The 10269-nt window shown below is 44.5% G+C and overlaps 1 long non-coding RNA gene across 1 annotated transcript; it reads right to left on the minus strand.

The window, feature by feature from the left end:
• Positions 1–250: 250 nt before the first annotated feature.
• Positions 251–10021, minus strand: LOC115170859 (uncharacterized). Its single transcript, XR_003871099.1, has 3 exons — positions 9807–10021; positions 1184–1291; positions 251–550 (listed from the first exon to the last, which is right to left on the minus strand). It is a non-coding gene; the product is annotated as an uncharacterized LOC115170859 (long non-coding RNA).
• Positions 10022–10269: the final 248 nt, after the last annotated feature.

Below are 10269 nucleotides of genomic sequence, written 5' to 3' on the forward strand. Positions count from 1 at the left end.
CTGTAACGATGTATTTAAGAGACAAGTGCTCATTGTGCACATTAGGTTTTCAATAAACATTGGAGACGAAACATAGTTTACATGTCAACAATCTAAGCCAACAAAGTCTGTTTTGCCCCATAGTTTTGCACGCGTCAGCTTTGTTGCTAAACAACCAACCCGTCTATTGAGGTTACAAAACTGTTCAAAGAACCCAGAATGACATTTCACATCACATTTAAAAAGAGAAGCAAAGCAAGACGCAAAAAGCTATACCAATTTCTTTTAGACTTTATTATTCCATTTTAAATGTATGCATCTCAAGTGGACAATTTACATACAACCCATAGGCTCTCCAGGAATTGTCTACCAATGGATGTACTCAGCCACGGTGGGAGCAGAGTAGGGGTACAAATCGGAAGACACCATTTAAGCTTGGAGGGGGGGTTGGGGAGGGAGGTAAGAGGTGGAGGGCTTCTGCCAGGCGCCGAACACCGCCAGTATCATTCAGCCCAGTGCTCGTTGTGCAGAAGGGAATACTGGGAAACATGGAGGACTCAATGCAGTGGACCTGGAGAGAGAGTGAGCGAGAGAAAGTGTGCAGGAACAGAAAAGAGAGGAGGCAGAGAAATTAGTTTCAGTCATATTGACTTAACATCTGCCTCCCTGGCTAGTGGATAGACTGGCTGGCAGACCATAAGCCAGGTCCTGCAGGCTATTCAAATCACATTTTATTGGTCACATACACATGGTTAGCAGATGTTATTGCGAGTGTAGTGAAATGCTTGTGCTTCTAGTTCCAACAACAACTACCTAATACACACAAATCCAAGAAAAGGAATGGAATAAGAATATATACATATAAATATATGGACGAACAATGACAGAGCGGCATAGGAAAGATGCAGTATGCAGTAGATGGTATAAAATACAGTATATACATATGAGATGAGTAATGCAAGATATGTAAACATTATTAAAGTGATTAGTGATCCATTTATTAAAGTGGCCAATGATTTCAAGTCTGTATGTGGGCAGCAGCCTCTCTGTGTTATTCAATTCACATTCCATGAGTGTGCCCCTATATTCAGCGAAGAATTTCCTGTGGCATTACAGGAAGTCCATTACTGGACAAAGAAAGGTTGGCTTTAGTGTTTTAGGAGTCTTATCAGGACACAGCGACCCTCCCTGCATGTGAACTTACATTTCCTGTGAGTCTAGCTCCTCCTCTCCTCACGACGCCTCCGCTGCACTCTTCAGACAGGCTGCAAACGCCTCCATCAGATCCTTACAGTCACCGCCCTCCTTCACACTGCAGAGAGAACACAACCACATGGTTAGAACCTCTGAGGTGGGGGACCTTGGATCCTCTCCTCCAATGCTAGTAACAGTTTGACAGAGATCTTTGAAGCATTTAGATAGGTTGGCATCGAGCTCAGCACCAAATGATCCCTGTCAACTCAACTAAAAGTTGTTTTGGCGTCAAGCCGTCAGCCCTGAAGTGTCCTGGTCCTACCCTGTCCCAGTATGACCTTTTCTAAACAATGTTGGCATTCCTCAGATTGAACCAAGTCAGACTGGTCATACAGACAGACACTGCCCTCACTAAAAGAGTGAACTGGTTACATAGGTAGAGAGTGTTGGCAGACTGGTTGAGGGAGATTATTTCAGGAGCTCGGCACCAAACAGCGGGCAGACACTGACACAACGCATTAGGGTGATGGCGCGAAAGGGAGCGAGGGAAGAGAGGAGGGCGGCGGTGGAGAGAGAGCGATAGAGAGAGGGATAAACCCATCTGTGAGGGAGGGCAGACATCAGGGATTGCGTGACGACGCAAAACGGATGACGAAAAGTATGGGTAGAAGGGCAATGGTCAGAGACGGCAGGAGGGGATGGATTGACTGACGTGGCTGTCTGCAACCCCACACTACCTCACCATTCTCCAGGGGGCATTTCCGGATTCACCCCCCCCCCCCCCCCCCGCCCGCCCCTTGGTTCCATGCCTCATCCCCTTGTCACTGGGCTGACCTCTATGATGTAACTCACAGCTGGTCTCTGCAGATTAAAAAGGTTTATGCAGCCGGTTGCTTGGGGGGGGGGGGGGGGGGGGGGTTGTTTGTGAATCTGTAGTGTGTGGGGGGAAGTGGTGGGGGGGAAGTGATGCAGAGGCAGCAGAGATGACCCAACAGCAGCACAGAGGACCTGGCCCTGAGGCTGTGTGGCCAGATAATCCATCCACCATAAACACCCCCTGCTTTTACCACAGAGAGGAAGCGCTAGATATGACTGGACCAAACCTACTATGAGAAGCAGGGGGGGGAGAAAACCCAAAACAGGCAGCCATTTTAATAATGAAATGACATTGAACTGTAATGGAGGGAGGGAAGGGAAAGAGGGATGGATAGAAACACATTCATTCTGCCACTTGTGGGTGCCCCACAAGTGTAGCTCGGGGCCTCGTCAACCAACCAAACCAATTAGGCTTCGTTATGTAATGCTGCCTGAACAGAACAGAACTCCCCTGTCTGTCTGTCTTCAGCCCCACACAAATGAATGGAGGAATCCTTTGTGAATGAACCAAGAGGATAACTGTACTGGTTTGAATATACTGTACATAAAAAAATATTAGTTTCAAATTAACATCTTGGGATTGAGTGATCAACATGCAAGAGTCATCTGCCGCAGAGTGTTACCTCTGGGCATCAGAGAGGTTACAAAGGCAGTGAATTGGTGACATCACCGTGATAGCGATCACACAACACGAGGGGGGTGGAGGGCATCAGTCAGGTTACGGCACCGCCGCCATGTTGGCATGGCAATGGGCACCGACCACTTTAGGGCGCATCACAGAGCAAGTTAAAGAGGGTAGAGATAGTTAAAGAGGATGACCGATCAGGTGGTTGGACTGGTGGAAACAATGTCTTTACAATCAGGAAATTAAGATGTGAATTATTTAGGGCTGTTGGCCGGCCACTAGCTGTGCGTGGGTCAGCGGTTTGTTTATTAGCAATAGCTAATAACCCGCCCAATTTAGATATGTTTCTGCTTATAATTTCCAACATTTTGGTAGACTATTTGTAAGTCAACTTGTCTATAATTAGATACATGCAGCATCTCTTCTGTCATTATACAGTTGAAGTCGGAAGTTTACGTACACTTAGGTTGGAGTCATTAAAACTTGTTTTTCAACCACTCCACAAATTTCTTGTTAACAAGCTATAGTTTTGGCAAGTTGGTTAGGACATCTACTTCGTGCATGACACAAGTAATTTTTCCAACAATTGTTTACAGACAGATTATTTCACTTATAATTCACTATATCACAATTCCAGTGGGTCAGAAGTTTACATACACTAAGTTGACTGTGCCTTTAAACAGCTTGGAAAATTCCAGAAAATTATGTCATGGCTTTAGAAGCTTCTGATGGGTTAATTGACATACTTTGAGCCAATTGGAGGTGTACCTGTGGATGTATTTCAAGGCCTACCTTCAAACTCAGTGCCTCTTTGCTTGACATCATGGGGAAATCAAAAGAAATCAGCCAAGACCTCAGAAAAATATTTGTAGACCTCCACAAGTCTGGTTCATCCTTGGAAGCAATTTCCAAACACCTGAAGGTACCACGTTCATCTGTACAAACAATAGTACGCAAGTATAAACACCATGGGACCATGCAGCCGTCATACCGCTCAGGAAGGAAACCCGTTCTGTCTCCTAGAGATGAACGTACTTTGGTGCGAAAAGTGCAAATTAATCCCAGAACAACAGCAAAGGACCTTGTGAAGATGTTGGAGGAAACGGGTACAAAAGTATCTATATCCACAGTAAAACGAGTCCTATATCAACGTAACCTGAAAGGCCGCTCAGCAAGGAAGAAGCCACTACTCCAAACCGCCATAAAAAGCCAGACTACGGTTTGCAACTGCACATGGGGACAAATATCGTACTTTTTGGAGAAATGTCCTGTGGTCTGATGAAACAAAAATTGAACTGTTTGGCCATAATGACCATCGTTATGTTTGGAGGAAACAGGGGGAGGCTTGCAAGCCAAAGAACACCATCCCAACCATGAAGCATGGGGGTGGCAGCATCATGTTGTGGGGGTGCTTTGCTGCAGGAGGGACTGGTGCACTTCACAAAATAGATGGCATCATGAGAGAGGAATTATGTGGATATATTGAAGCAACATCAAGACATCAGGCAGGATGTTAAAGCTTGGTCACAAATGGGTATTCCAAATGGACAATGACCCCAAGCATACTTCCAAAGTTGTGGCAAAATGGCTTAAGGACAACAAAGTCAAGGTATTGGAGTGGCCATCACAAAGCTCTGACCTCAATCCCATAGAAATTGTGGGCAGAACTGAAAAGTGTGTGCCGAGCAAGGAGGCCTACAAACCTGACTCAGTTACACCATCTCTGTCAGGAGGAATGGGACAAAATTCACCCAACTTATTGTGGGAAGCTTGTGGAAGGGTACCTGAAACATAGCAATTAAACAATTTGAAGGCAATGCTACCAAATACTAATTGAGTGTATGTAAACTTCTGACCCACTGGGAATGTGATGAATGAAATAAAAGCTGAAATAAATAATTCTCTCTACTATTGTTCTGACATTTCACATTCTTAAAATAAAGTGGTGATCTTAACTGACCTAAGACAGGGAATTTATACTCTGATTAAATGTCAGGAATTGTGAAAAACTGAGTTCAAATATATTTGGCTAAGGTGTATGTAAACCTCCGACTTCAACTGTATGTTGCCCTAGAAGACTAAATAAATCCTTGCTCACCAGAATGTCATAAATCAATATAAGGAATGCTTCAATCTAGTTGACATTGGTAAAGTTCTGTCATCTCTGCATCTTTTGCAGAGCAAAGATGTTTAGGGATCGGGGAGAAAATACAATAAAAATATTTAAAAAAGAGAAAGATTGTGCAAAATATCCAAATCAGCTGTTTGATCGGTTTCAAGGAAATATACTGAACCAAAATATAAAGACAACATGCAACAATTTCAAAGATTTTTCAGAGTTTCAGTTCATGAGGAAAATCAGTCAATTGAAATAAATTCATTAGGCCCTAATCTATGGATTTCACATGACTGGGAATACAGATATGCATCTGTTAGTTCCAGATACCTTAAAAAAAATGGGCTTCAAAATGGGCCTCAGTATCTCATCGCGGTATTTATGTGCATTCATATTACCAATCGATAAAATGCAAATTGTGTTAGTTGTCTGCAGCTTATGCCTGCCCATACCATAACCCCACCGCCACCATGGGGCACTCTGTTCACAATGTTGACATCAGCAAACCGCTCGCCCACACGACGCCATACACATGATCTGCGGATGTGGGGCCGGTTGGACGTACTGACAAATTTCCTTAAACGTAGTTGAAGGCGGCTTATGGTAGAGAACTTAACAATCAAATTTCTGCCAAGAGCTCTGGTGGACATTTCTGCAGTCAGCATGCCAATTGTGCGCTTCCTCAAAACTTGAGACATCTGTGGCATTGTGTTGTGTGACAAAACTGCACATTTTAGAGTGGCCTTTTATTGTCCCCAGCACAAGGTGCACCTGTGTAATGATCATGCTGTTTAAATCAGCTTCTTGGAACCAACACCAACAATTGACATGTTCCCTTTATATTTTGTTTAGTGTAGAAAGCAGTGAAAATAACCCAACATGTTTCTGATAAGATTTCAGTTCGGCTTGGATGCATATTTTGTGAGATTAGTATTTCAATCAGCTTTTATGATGCTGATAAAGACAGCATCTCTACAGACTGTATCTAACACATTCTCTCAAGAAGCTAAAATAAAGAAATCATATTTCTCCACTCCTGTTACCGAGTATACATTTTGCCTACATTTGGTGTATCATTTTACTGCAAGAAATGCTTAATTCTGCAGGAGTTAATATTAAGGCTATGTAAGAGGTTATAGACCTATAGTCAGTATCCAGATTTCAGTTTCCATTTAACCCATCTGAACAGTAGGCTTCAGTTCCCTTGACGTGCCATAGGCCTATTTAAAGTCCCCATCTTTTGACTGTCAAATTTGTATAGTGCCTCACAATCAAACAGCATCCGCTTTTACCACTTCACCAAATCTTTCCCTTGTTAGTGTCCTAAAGGAACTCCTGCTCAATTCTGAGTATCAATCAAGTTTGCAGAACTCAGACAAAAAAAAGCATTGGTTTGGAGTAGAAGTCAACTGATAAATTAGGGGCGATTTCAAGTTTTCATAACAATCGGTAATCGGCCTTTTTGGACGCCGATTATGGCCGATTACATTGCGCTCCACGAGGAAACTGCGTGGCAGGCTGACCACCTGTTACACGAGTGCAGCGTCAAAAGGACCTGGTGGCTGCAATGAGCCAAGGTAAGTTGCAAGCTAGCATTAAACTTATCTTATAAAAAACAATCAATCTTAACATAATCACTAGATAACTACACATGGTTGATGATATTACTAGTTTAACTAGCTTGTCCTGCGTTGCATATAATCAATGCGGTGCCTGTTAATTTATCATCGAATCACAGCCTACTTAGCCAAATGGGTGATGATTTAACAAAAGCGCATTTGCAAAAAAAGCACATTCGTTGCACAAATGTACCTAAGCATAAACATCAATGCCTTTCTTAAAATCAATACACAGAAGTATATATTTTTAAACCTGCATATTTGAGTATTAGTATGAGTATTAAAGATATATGGTGGACAATATCTGAATTGGGCTTCAATAGTGAGTGCAAACTGTATATATAACGTATATAACTAGGCAGTCCAAATGGAAAATAAGGTATGCTTAAAGAAGGGCACCAAAGAGGGGGGAACCATCCAGACCAGTACACTAAAGAAAAGAGAGTAGGGACACGGAACCAACATCATCCAGTTTGTGAGCAGCGCCCAACACTTAAACAGCTTTCAAGTTGGTTACTGAGCCTGTCTGAGTGGGGAACTAAGAGTGACCGAAAGTCACTGCACGGTGAAGAGTTCAATGGCATTGGGACGCCTTCGAGTGAACAACTATGGAGGGAACTAAGGGAAGGCCTACAATGACAGGGATATCAGTCTAGGACCAATACAAACATTGTCTGAGACTCAAATGGTTCACTGGGCTCTGGTCAAAAGTAATGCACTATATAGGGAATAGGGTATAATTTGGGACAGAATAATTATCTGTGGAGCAGAAGGAGAAGAAAGATCAAAGCTATGATAAAAATAAAGAAAATAACTGCGAATGAATTGGTTGGTTTCCAGTTGGCACGCTGTTGTGGCTACGGGGTCTCGAATTGCATTGACAGTGCATACCATCCAAGTAAACCATACTTTCAATCAAGCAGAGTAAGCACACACGTCTACATACAAGCCATCGGCCAGGGTCTGTGTGGAAGGCTAGAGTGTTGGCTGACAAGTTACACACAGTTAAGGAAGACTACCAAAGTTACCACAGAACCCCATTTCAAAGTACACAGCAGGACCCATACAGGTAGTAGACATCCTGTAACATTTGAATGTTTAAAGCAGCTGTTAGTTATCCGAGTCATACATTTACACGTCTAACTTTTACGTCTCCATGTCCTGACTATGAGCTACACTACATACCGCGGGTAACAGTGAGGTCATTAAGGCACCTACAAAGCACACACAAATACCAGGTTCAAAGGTCAGTCAATGCAGGTTCTAGAATGTTAAGGCCGGGGGTCGCAAACTGAGCTCAAAGTACTTTCCAGATGATTGTTTGGCCCAATACCAAATTGACCTCTAGACCCTAAGGCATGTGTACTTATGGATAACCGAGGATTATACAGGTGTAACCAACAACATGAAATTTGTTTGAGTTTGAAGCCGTCAAGGTGACCCCTCCAACTAATCCATGTCTTTCTAGGTGACATGTCAGGGCACGCCAAGCCAGCCAAGATGGCCGCAGTCAGCTGTGCATCGTGTGAGGCCGTTTAAAAAAATATATACAGTATGTTTGCAAGTTCCAAGGGAAGTCGGCAACATGATCAGGATCTACGGCCATAGGACAGGACATGGTATCCTGGACGTTTACACACCAATCCATGCGTGACTATTTGGGATTCACGAGTGGAAGCAAGAAATACATTGTCCTGGTATACATTACTCAGTCAGCCCTCTGGTACAACTAGCTACGCTGCCTTCAGCAGGTCCACTGCCATCACGTGGACCAGGTTACAGGATACAGTACCATTTGGGCTCGTCAATGACAAAACCCCAAGGACCGTGAGGTTAACAGTAGAACCCTGGCCTGTAGGTTAACAGTACAACCGTTGCCTGTAGGATTAACAAAGTGTCCTGGAAAATTGCACCAATACAGCACAGGGCCCTTGACTAATTTTCAAAGTAGATGTGATTTACTGTGGCATAGACCAAAGTGCTGTACACTGTACAAAAAAATATATAGAAAAAGAAATTGCAATATATGCCCTGGTCCCAAGTGTTGAGAAAGCCTTCATCTAGTTTCTAATGCAAAATGTACAAATTATAAATGCTGAGGTAAAGGGCACTTGATGCAAAGCGAACTATACTAGAGGCCTACAACGTGCATCAACCCTACACTCCATTCATAAAAGGTGCCATACCACAAAAATAGGGAACTTAATTCAATGACATTCAATTCACCGTGACTCAAGACCGCTATAAGGCCCACTGAAAATGTTACTAAAACAAAACTTTACATCCAGCAGCCAACATAACCCATCCCTAGCGTGCCCTGCAACCTACCACCCCCTAAACCTTTATCTCACCCCTCACACCCATTAGGCAGGACTTATCTGGCCTATACAGCCTGGGACACTCCAGGGCCTAGCCCTAGCCTAGCTCCAAACCCTGCAACAACACATCAAAATACAACACCAAGGGTCAAGATGCATCTTGGTTTTGGTGCAATGTCAATGTGAAGATTGACAGAGTTGAAAACCGCCGAAGGCTAGAGTAGACGCGTCACGTCAGCCATCGAACCGGGCTTTGACATTGCACTGTCATTGAGCCCTCACACACACAAACACAACCATCCAGGTTTCCTGCGTCTACGCATTTCTAGAGATAAAACCAGCAATAATCTCACTCTGCACTAATCTTGCAGAGGGAGGACAGAGGGGGGGGGGGAATGTGCACACCTGTCGGGACAATGAAGCAGTGAGTTAGCGACGGCTAACGCTCACTCAGCGCTGTTGACACAGCAAGGCCAGGGAAGCTGAGTGGGGACAGACATTGCAACATAACGAGGGGGGTGGGGGGGGGCAAGCGAGCGGGAGAGAACATGACGTAGGCAAATTCCCTGCCTTCGATCAGGCGTGTGCGAGAGAGACTGCCGTGCTTTGACCCCCAAGACCCCTACGTGCGTACCCCCATTACACTACAATAGGACCCCCCCCCCAACCGACAGTTTAAATTCAGTTACATTTAGAACATTGGAATTGGGATTCTTCCATCACCGTGCACTGCATTACTCAACTGTTCCACCATTTTATCATGGCGCAACACAAGGATGCCACACGACATCAGCTCATCATGCACCGCTATAGCCTACTTCTAAACCTGCAAGTGACGGAGGGGGGGGGGGGGGGGAGAGAGAGAATTCCACTAGCTGCTTCAAAGAAACACAAACTCAACACTGAAATCCACTTGGGTACACTGGGAACCTCCAAGTGAAATGCACTAGAAGCACTGCGGCTTTGCCATGTCCATCCAATGAGTTGGAAGCCATGGATGGACATCCCGGAGACGTTGGTCCCGGTGGCAATGGAGGACACAAACAGGGAAAACCACATCCGTCCGTACGGACACTCACCATTTGTCCAGGTCCGCCTTGATGCTTGCACATGCGGCAGGGACGGGGGCCTCAGCGGGAGCGGCGGTCTCGGAGTCTGACATGTCTGTAGAGTTGCTGTGTGTGGGAGTGTCTCCTCTGCACGCCTGTGGGTTGAGTGTTCCAGAGAGAGAGGAAGAGAGTGAGAGGAGAGAAGAGAGCAGAGGAGCGTGTTAGTGGGAGGGGCAAGTGAACACATGAGGGGAGGGGAGAAAATGTAACGGGGCAGGACACATGTGAAAATAAGGGTCAGCTCAGTGACCCTGACAAAAGTTCAGAGGGAAAATAAATCAAGTGGAAAGATGGAATAGAGTGGAGAAGAGTTCAATAGACTAAAAACGACACTTCAAATGTCATGAAATGCCAAATGGATACCCTAAATGTTCATGTAGGCCTACAATTCATTCACCAACGATGTGGCAGTTGGCAACCCATACCAACAACC

The sequence above is a fragment of the Salmo trutta genome, chromosome 32, assembly GCF_901001165.1.
Source record: "Salmo trutta chromosome 32, fSalTru1.1, whole genome shotgun sequence".
In the NCBI taxonomy this organism is placed as follows: Eukaryota; Metazoa; Chordata; class Actinopteri; order Salmoniformes; family Salmonidae; genus Salmo; species Salmo trutta.